Here is a 9,914-nt window from a genome sequence, read left to right as displayed (position 1 = left end):
ACTGTTGGTGAAACTGTGAATTGATCCAAACATTTTGGAGAGCCATTTGGAATTATGCCCAGAGAGCTATAAAATTGTTTATGTCTTTAGACTTAGTAATATCATCAAAGGGTCTATTTTCCAAGGAGATCAAGGGAAAAGGAAAAGAACCTATATGTTCCAAAGTATTTATAGCAGTTCTCTTTGTATTGGCAAAGAACTGGAAGTCAAGAGGATATCTGTCAATTAGGGAATGGCTAAACAAATTGTGATATATGATTGTGATGGAAAAATACTGTGCTATAAGAAATGAAGAGCAAATAAATTTTTTAATTGGAATGAGTGAAACAAGTAGAAGCAAGAGAACATTAAATATAGCTACAGATTTTATATATAATATAGACACACAAGAATAACCCTTACTTTCCATCTTAGAATCAATACGGTGCATTGGTTCCTAGGCAGAAGAGCAGTAAGGGATAGGCAATGGGGGCTAAGTGACTTCCTCAGGGCCACACAGATGGGAAATGTCTGAGGCCAGATTTGAATCTAGGACCTCCTGTCTCTATTCCTTGCTCTCAATCCATTGAGCCATTCAGCTGCCCCCTATAGATTTAAAATTTGAAGAATAACTTGGTCACTTCCAGAGAATGAGCTGAGAATGAATGAACTGAGAGAATAAAAGATATAATCCATATATTTTGTTGGATGATGCTTTTTATGGTGTGAGGAGGTATGGGGAGGGGCTGAATAAGAAAGGGGAGGGGAAGGAAGGAAGGAAGGAAGGAAGGAAGGAAGGAAGGAAGGAAGGAAGGAAGGAAGGAAGGAAGTTGGTATGACTTTAAAGATCTATCTATATGAACTTAAAATCCTAAATAGTATTTGCTTTTCATATTTTCATGGAAACAAAAATACCTTCTATGAATTTCTAGACTTTAAAACTCTTCTCTGAGAGATCAAAAGTCATGAGCTGCCTGAAAATTCTGCACCCTGCCTTTGGCTCCAGGGAGTCTGCTTACCTTTGAAAGAAGAAAATCTGTCAATGTTAGAAAGGCCAAAGAAGGTTTTCTGTAAGCCCCTTCAAACACTGGCAAATCAATGTCACAAAGGCCATGTGTAAGCAGTGGAAACAAATGCCTCTCCTTTTTTTCTAAAAAGGTTCATAAACTTTCTTAAGACATATTACTTGGGCAAGCTGAAGCATTTGGATTAAAGTGATTTTACAACTCTGGTAGCCAAAAAAAATTACTTTAAATACCCCTAGGTTAGCTGAAGAGCCAAACACAGACATTATATTTTTCTTCCTTGCTTCAAGAGAGTTTTTGAAAAATCTACTATTTCTCCTAAACATCAGAATTTTCCTTACTCCAAAATTTTTGCTTATTCCCTTTTTCCTCATAATTTTGGGAAAGATGGAGTTTTCCATTTTTTTTTATAATTATGTCTCTTGAAATTTGAGTCATTCAAACATGCATTTTCATCACTAGACTGACTCTTGTTAAGTTTTAGAGGTCTCTCCTTTCCTTGTTCCTCATAAATTTTGTCATTCTATATTCACTTTTTTAAATTGTTTTGTTCTTTCTCCTAGGCAGGCTTTAGGGAGCATTAAAAACATCTCCTTTTCAAGAAAAATAAATGCTCCAATGCACATTTTTTTCTGCAGTCATATGAAACCTAGTAGCTAAAGAGTCTATCAACCCATTCCCTGTTTTATAAGGGTAACACCCTGGACATGGGTTTTGTTCAATAATTACAGTCTTTTCCCATTTAATTGTAGCTTCATTTGCTACTAAGCCATACTGAGAGTCCTGTCAAAAAGAGAAAGCCTATACCTCCTCAAGGGCTTAATTTTAAAACTTTTATTTATTAGAAAAGTCATATTTAGTTCTTACACACAGAATGTTTTTAAATTTCATTCTGCTTGTCATTAAGAGTTAGATAGAAATCTTTAAATTATTATGAACATTAGTTCTATTTGGACTATGTCTTCTCCAAAGTTAGATTGAAATATGGGAGCAACACTTAAAATATTTTTTTCTAAGTTTTTCTTCCAGAAATTAGGGCTTTTAATGAAATGAGATTACAGTTCTAAGTTTTCCTGTTTATTCCCTTTTAGTTCATGACACAGAGAAAATGAGTTTATTAAGAATCTCCTCCTTTTGATCACTCTACTGCAAATATGAATAACATAGAAATATGTTTTGAACAATATATAACCCAGTGGAACTGCTGGTTGGCTTTGGGAAGGAGGAGGAGAGAACAGGGCGGAGGGCTGGGGGATTATGAATCATGTAACCATGGGAAAATATTCTAAATAAAAAAATTTTTAAAAGAATCTCCTTTTTTCCTTTACCCTTAATACCATTAAAGTTGATGTGCAAATGTTCTTATCTCTTTCCCTCAGTATATCTGACTTTTGATGCTTAATAGGTTTTGCAAGTTCCTTCTCACTAACATAAGATACCTAAGACCAGTTTTATTTTATTGCTACACATATATTTCCCTCTGTATATTCCATAATGGTTGTAAAATATATTATTCTTCTCTTTGACATATTCTTCCCTGCAGTACTTTAAAAGGCACAGTACTCCATCTTCTTCCTTCCTTTCTTTCTAAAAATGGCTTTCTAGATTTGGATTAGACTGGGAAAATGCAGAAGAATAAATATAAATTTCTTAATTTAAAAAAAAACACTCTAAAAAACTTAGAGCACAGAATTACTCTGCTCCCTGACTATACTTAGGAAGGCACTGAGAGCAGTTCAAGGCTCAGGACAAAGACCTAGTCCAAGGCATATCATGTATCCTGATCTTCTCCAGGCCTCAGAAAACAAGCCATTGCCCAGTTAGGTTCTTTCAAGTTTCCTGTTAACCCATCATGAGTACAGACTGATTCGCAAGGGAGCTATTTCTCAGTTTTACCATCGCCTTCATAATTGTGATTCTCATGTGACTGCTGTTGAGATCATAACAATACTAAGGAGTTGAAGATGGCTTTCCCAAGATTGACCAGAAAAAAAAAAAAGAAACCCTCAAGAGCATTGGGAGTAAAGGATGCGTTGGGACGTTGTATTCTGCAATTATTCAGGGCTTTTAATGAAGTAACAGTTCCTTTTTTTGTAATTATTTTTAAATATTTTCCCATCTTTACATGATTCATTTTCTTTCCCTTCCCTTTTCCCTCTCCTCTCCCAGAGCCAACAAGCAATTCCACTGGATTGTACAAATGTTATCATTTGATACTTATCTCCAAAAATAACACTTCTCCTAGATATAGCTAGGCTAGAATGAAAATTTCTCTTTGTAGAAATATTTCTGACCTGTACTAATGTTATATCGTAGAACTCTATGTCTGTGATCCTAAGCTTCTGTGATTTATGGCAATGTCATTTCATATTTCCCCAAAATTGCTTTATCAGAAACTTGGCCAATGTTGTCAAATGTTGTTTTTAAGTGGATGTTGGATATGTTTCCTGACAGTATAGATGTTAATAAAGCCACCTGTTTGAAATCTGGATCACTGTGGAACAATTGTTCCAGGCGCTGTGTCCATAGCTCCCTATCTGTTAGCTTCTCTCCTCGACTTCATTTCTAAGTCAAATAAAAAATCAACTCTCTGGTAGAAAGGTATGTGGCATAATTAGTCCCTTATGGCTGTCATTTAAGTAAAAATGTTAAGCCTCTAAAAAAACTTACTCTGCTCCTCCTTCCCAAATATCATCTATTTGATATGAGCCAAAATTAGAACAATGTGTGAACATCTTCCAAGACTGAGTCCAAGTTCATGCTAATGCAGAGACTTTGGTTCCAGGCATAAGTAACATACAGACCTCCTGCTATGGAAATATATAAGAAATTGAAATGGTAGGAAAGTAGGAATCATTGTCTTTCAAACCAAGAGTTTCCTTCGGGAACATCAGAATTTGTTTCATTTTGCCCTCATCCAAATACACCAAATAAAAAGGCCCTAAGTTTCCATGCAAGTACTTGGTCTAACAGTATATTAAATAAAAAGCAAGTTTTATTTATTTAATGCAACAAAAAAAAGCATGAAATAGACAGGTCTCCCACCTAAGTCTATAATGCTATTGACTATTCCAATAGGCCACCATTTTCCCAAGAGAATACTTTACACTGAGAAGGATTTAGGATTTCTCCCCTACAAAGAGAAAGTACTGATGACGAATAGAATCAACTATGACCAACTCCCAGTCCTCTTCCTGGCTTCCAAGCTTCAAAACCATGCTGTCATCCAAGAATTTCCCTCTACGCCTGGACTTTCTTACCGGCCCCTAGACATATGTAAAGGCCATCCCCTTCTTCTACTTGTAAGCTCTTCCTGGAGCCTCCATTTTGTGGAGGGACCCAGGTTGGACTTTATCTGTTCTTAGGAGTAATTAGAGTAACATGTGAGAGTTTTCCATGACTGAGTCCCGATTGTGCTAATCCAGAACTATTCATTCCCAGTTACAAGTAATAGACAGCCCTCCTACTATAGAAGTACACAGGAAATTGAAATGGTAGGAAATAGGGAATCATTATTTTTCAAGTCAAGGTTTTCCCTTGAGAAAATCAGAATTGGATTTCTTTTGCTCTCATCTAAAGTTCTCTCTGAAATATCAGTAACTGTATACCACATGTCTAGCTTTCTAAAAAAATAAATAAGATAAAAAGACTTTAATATAATGAATTTTAAAAGCATAAAAATAGAGAAGACTTCCATCTAAGCCCATAAACAGTCACAATAATATTCTGTGCCTCACTGTTTCTCAATATCAGATCCTGCTTTAGGCTAGAATTTTTCTGTAAATGTCCAAGGAAAATGATTCTGAATGGAAACTTCTCTAGAAATATTGTCAAGGGAATTCTATCTCATTCAGTTTCTCCTTTCCTAGGACTATGTGGCTTACTGGAGATTCTTTCAGATGCACACACACACTGAACCAAATCCAAATCACAGCTTCTCCTCATCTCTCTATACCTCTTAGACCTCTGAAATTCCCCATGTCTCTAAATGCCCCCTTTAAGAAGTTCCAACATAAAGATGCATCTGAGGTGCTCTGAAACTGGAAGCAAGACTATTAACCACCATCATTTAAATAACACCTACGGAAGAGGCTTTCTACCTTCCTAGAAGGGAAATCTACAATACACAGTTTTAGAATTATAGCAGAAAATCAAATTTAGCTTCTATTTCCATAAGGTTATATGTAAACTAAAGTTTCCCCTTATTATTTTCTCCCTCCCCTTTAGGGTTAATCTACCACATCAGTTATTTAAATGGAACTGTCTCCTTTTTGCAACTTAAAACACTTTTTCCAAAAGATCAGGATATTTTCCTATATGGTTGATCAGATTCTCATTGTCCTTTCCCTAAAATGTTATCAAATATATTGGAAGAAAATGTCTCCATTAAAAAATTTTCTTGCCTGGCTTCAAAATCTTCTATAGTAAAGTGGATGTTCAAAGAAAACTAGCACCTCTGGTGTAAGAACTTTGCTAAGCCCTTTTCAGAGCTGATCATCTTCCTTTGGCATCTCCCTGGCACTCAATTCTCACCTCTGGCTCCAAGAAGCTGTCTCATGTGCAGCAGCCACACACTGGTAAAACCATCTCTGCAGAGTTGTCTAAATCAATTGAAAGTAGCCAATGGGCTTCAACTCATTAGTGAATTAGGGGAATATCTTACTTCCCCCCTAATAAATGGATGGATAAAAATAACTTGTTCCAATAACCATGAAGGCAGCTGAAGCAGTACTGTGGAACCCTTAGAGCTTGGTCAGACATCAAAGAGGCCAAGGTCATCCACTATATCCTGGGCCATTGCCAGTCATCTTGACTTTTGTTTTGCCCCTAGAATTAGCCATAAGATTTTTATATTTGTTTTTATCAATTGCATGTAATAACAAATTACCATAAGTTTTCCAAAGTTATATGATCCAAATTGTCTCTCTCCCTTTCTCCCTCTTCCTAGAGCTGGCAAGCAATTCAATGTGTGTTATGTAAGTATTATCATGCAAAAACATATCTGATCTTCCATATTGTTCATTTTTGTAAGAAAAGTATCACATAAAGCCAAAACCCCAAAATAAAAACCCAAATAAACTAAAGTGAAAAATTACATGCTTTTATCTACATTTCAACTCCAAGAGTTCTTTCTCTGGAGGTGGATAGCATTTTTTGTTATAAGTCCTTCAGAGTTGTCCTGGATCATTGTATAGCTGAGAGTAGCAAAGTCTTTCACATTTGATCATTCCACAGCATTGCTGTTACTGTGTACAGTGTTCTCCTGGTTCTGCTTATTTCACTCTACATCAGTTCATGTAGGTCTTTCCAGCTCTTTCTGAAATCATCCCACTCATCATTTCTTACAGTACAAAGTACTCCATCACCACCATATACCGTAATCTGTTCAGCCATTCCCCAATTGATGGACATTCCCTCAATTTCCAATTCTTTGCCACCACCAAAAGAACTACTATAAATATTTTTGTACAAGTAGGTCCTTTACCTTTATTTGGATCTCTTTGGGAATCAGACCTAGTATTGGTATTACTGGATCAAAGGATCAAAACAATATACATTGTTTTATAGTTTTTTTGTTGCCCCTAGAATTAGATGACACTGGAAGAAAGAATAAACAAGGTGAATGATTTTATGCAACTCTACCTCATTTAAATCCAATTCACCAGAAAATCAAAACGTTACTCATGATGTTATTGGTCCTCTTCGAAAACGAAGGACAAGGAATAGAGAAGTCAATGTTGAGACATAACTTTAATATGAATTACAACTTCCTACATTTGCTTCTAAACTGCATGTTTTCTTTTGTTGTACCCTGTACTCTCTTGTATACACCCAAAAAAACTATTTATAGTGAATCTTCCCTATGTCAGGCATACCAAGGACATTCAATTCATATGGTCATGTTGTTCTCAAGAACAAGTGTTGAGAAGCAGCCAGGATGGAAAAGAAAAGATGAAGATAAAGTGGCTCAAGTGGCAATAAAACACTAGAATTTTACTTAATGGCTAAAAGGTATCATTCACTATAGAGAATGGGAAAGACTCAGAGAATCACCGGACAATAGACTCGGAGATATAAGTGATATTTGAAGCCACCAGCCCAAACCCTTCATTGTAAAGATGAAGAATCTGAGGCCAAAAAATGTTAAGTGATTTACCCAAAGTCACAAAGGCAGTAAGTGAGAGAACTGGGATTTCAACATAGCTTTCTGGATCCAAACTCAGTCATCGAAGAAATAGTTACTAATATAATCAGATAAATTGGAACCAGACAGCCATAGAAAATTAAAGTTTTTGTGGTGTAGTTCTCTTTATAATATGAATTTACTAACTTAAGTTTCAAGTCCATTTTCTCCCTTGAGATTATTTTTCATAATTTCTCTTACTCCTTTAATAAGTCTCACCAATGCTGAACTCAGACATCTGTCTGGTACTTCCATGATTATTTGCATTTATATCAAACTTTACAATGTACTCTTTTTGTAACAACCCCAGGAAGTGCACAAAACATCGTAACTTTTGTTTTTCAAAAAGGAGAAAATTGAATTTTCAGGGGTCAAATGACTTGCCCAAGTTACATAACTAATAAATGTCACCAAAAAAACCACAGAGCTTGAGATCTGGAAGGGAACCTAAGGCAGTTAGGTTATAATGAACAGATTACATGCTGGGCATGGAATCAGGAAGATCTAAGTTCAAATCTTGCCTCAGATACTAGCTGTGTGACCCTAGGTAAGACCCTGAACAATCTGTCTGCCTCAATTTCCACATCTGTAAAATGAGGCTAATAACAATACCTATTTCCCAAGCTTACTGTGAGGGTAAAAAAAATGGGATAATATTTGTAAAAAGCTTTCTAAATTTTAAAGCACTATATAAATGCTCACTAATATCAGTTGTAGCAGTCAAAACCCAATTCAAGTCTTCTGTTCTATACCCAAAGACAAGAAAGTGAATGGCAACAACTTTGGCCATACTACTTCCTGCTTAAAGTGAATCACTTTTTTTTCTCCAAATTATACATTCATTATATGGCCAAAGTTGTTGCCATTCACTTTCTTGTCTCAGTAATACTAAGTATTGGTTCCAAGACTGAAGAGTGGTTAGGGCTAGGCATTTGGGATTAGGTGACTTGCCCAGGGTCACACAGCTAGGAAGTGTCTGGCCATTAACTTTCAATGTAATACCCATTTGGTAAAACTTTCACTGAATAGGAAGAGAATTGTGTTCAGAATTAATTAGCCCATAAATTGAGCACCTTAATTAGCATCACTCCTGACTGTAATTAAGCCATTATTATTTTGCATTTGTATAAGACCCTTCAAGTTAACAATTTGCTTTCCTACTATGAATTACAATACAATTTTGGTTCCTATTCCCCAACATAGTAACACTCCTCCATTCATTCAGAGGGACCCTAAACCATTTGGAACAAAGCTACTACAGAAATGGGAAGGGGAAATAAGCTTGTTGGTGGATAGCATATATACTATGCTCTTTAAGATTCTATTTTTAGAACCTGAAGTCACCATTTCTTATATGACTGAGAAGGGAACTAAAATTTACAGAAGCAAAGGAATTTGCCCAAGGTACCCCAGTTAGTTAGCATCAAGAGGAAGAATTTAAAACCAGGTAATCTGACTCCAAGACTACTATTCTTTTTACCATATCAGAATGTCTCCTAAAGAACAGCATCTGCTATTCATATGTGTTCTATAATCCAACTACAAACCATACCCAAGCCTACTTAGTTTCTGAGATCAGATAAGATTAGGAGCATTCAGGGTGATACAAACAAAGATTTCTAATCTACTAGAGAGTAATGGAGCCATCATCAGGATGGAGGGAAGATTTTTAGTTACATATAAAATATAATTTATTAATATAGCAAGCTTGAGATGGTGTGTTAGAAGGAGATTAGGAGTGAAGGTATGAGTAGTGGAAACACTGAAAAATGTCTGATAACCAAAGGGAAGAAATTAAGGGAATTAATAAGCAAAGAATGACCAAATATAAGGCTAACCACCACACAGAATTCCACAGAACACCACTGTTGGAGCATCACAACATTGGCTTCCTCTTTCCCCCACTGGGGGTCTTCAGGAAGTCAGATGAATACTAGCTGGGTAAGATAGACTAGATATTCTTTCTCACAACCCTGTGAAGCCAAGTGCTATTATTATCCCCATTTTATAGATGAGGAAACCATTGTCCAGATGACTATTGAAAGTGTCTTCCAATTCTCAAATTCTATAATTCAATGAATCACTGATGGTCATAATGATGATTGTAAGTCAACAACCAAAAGTTAATTGCATCAGCATCCTCTATTTAAATCCTCTAATTTGCAGAGAAGCAAATACTATATTGAAGAAGGACCTCCAATAAAAAATAATGTTTCCAAAATAGTAATTCTTTCCATTTATACAACACTAAGCTTTGCAAAGCATTGTACGTATAGCATTTTGTTTGATGTTCACAAAAATCTATGAGATCGATGCTACCATTATCATCTGTATAATTAGGATTTGCTCCCCAGGACTCTAAATCCCAGCATCCCACTTTCATTCTCATGTTATGTCCTTACATGGGGAGGATATAAGTTTTGTGTAGCTCTTTTTTCCTCTTGCTCTTTTTTCCCCTGATTGCAGCTGGGAAAGCAGACTTTATGCCAGGCAGGAGAATCTACACGAGTAGGTATACTTCTTGTTACATAATTAGATTTGAACTTCTATTTCTTTTAGTTTATTTTCTTTCTTCTTCAAGTGATTTTTAATAAATTTTATGAAATATAATCATTGAAACCTGCCCAGGTTTGAGGCCAGATTTGGACTCCTCTTTCTGACTCCAGGACTGGCACACAAACCTCTGTGCCACCTACCTGCCCAATTTTACCTTCTTATTGTTCCTT

Source organism: Gracilinanus agilis, chromosome 6 (assembly GCF_016433145.1).
Source record: "Gracilinanus agilis isolate LMUSP501 chromosome 6, AgileGrace, whole genome shotgun sequence".
In the NCBI taxonomy this organism is placed as follows: Eukaryota; Metazoa; Chordata; class Mammalia; order Didelphimorphia; family Didelphidae; genus Gracilinanus; species Gracilinanus agilis.
Note: the sequence above shows the minus strand (reverse complement) of the source record.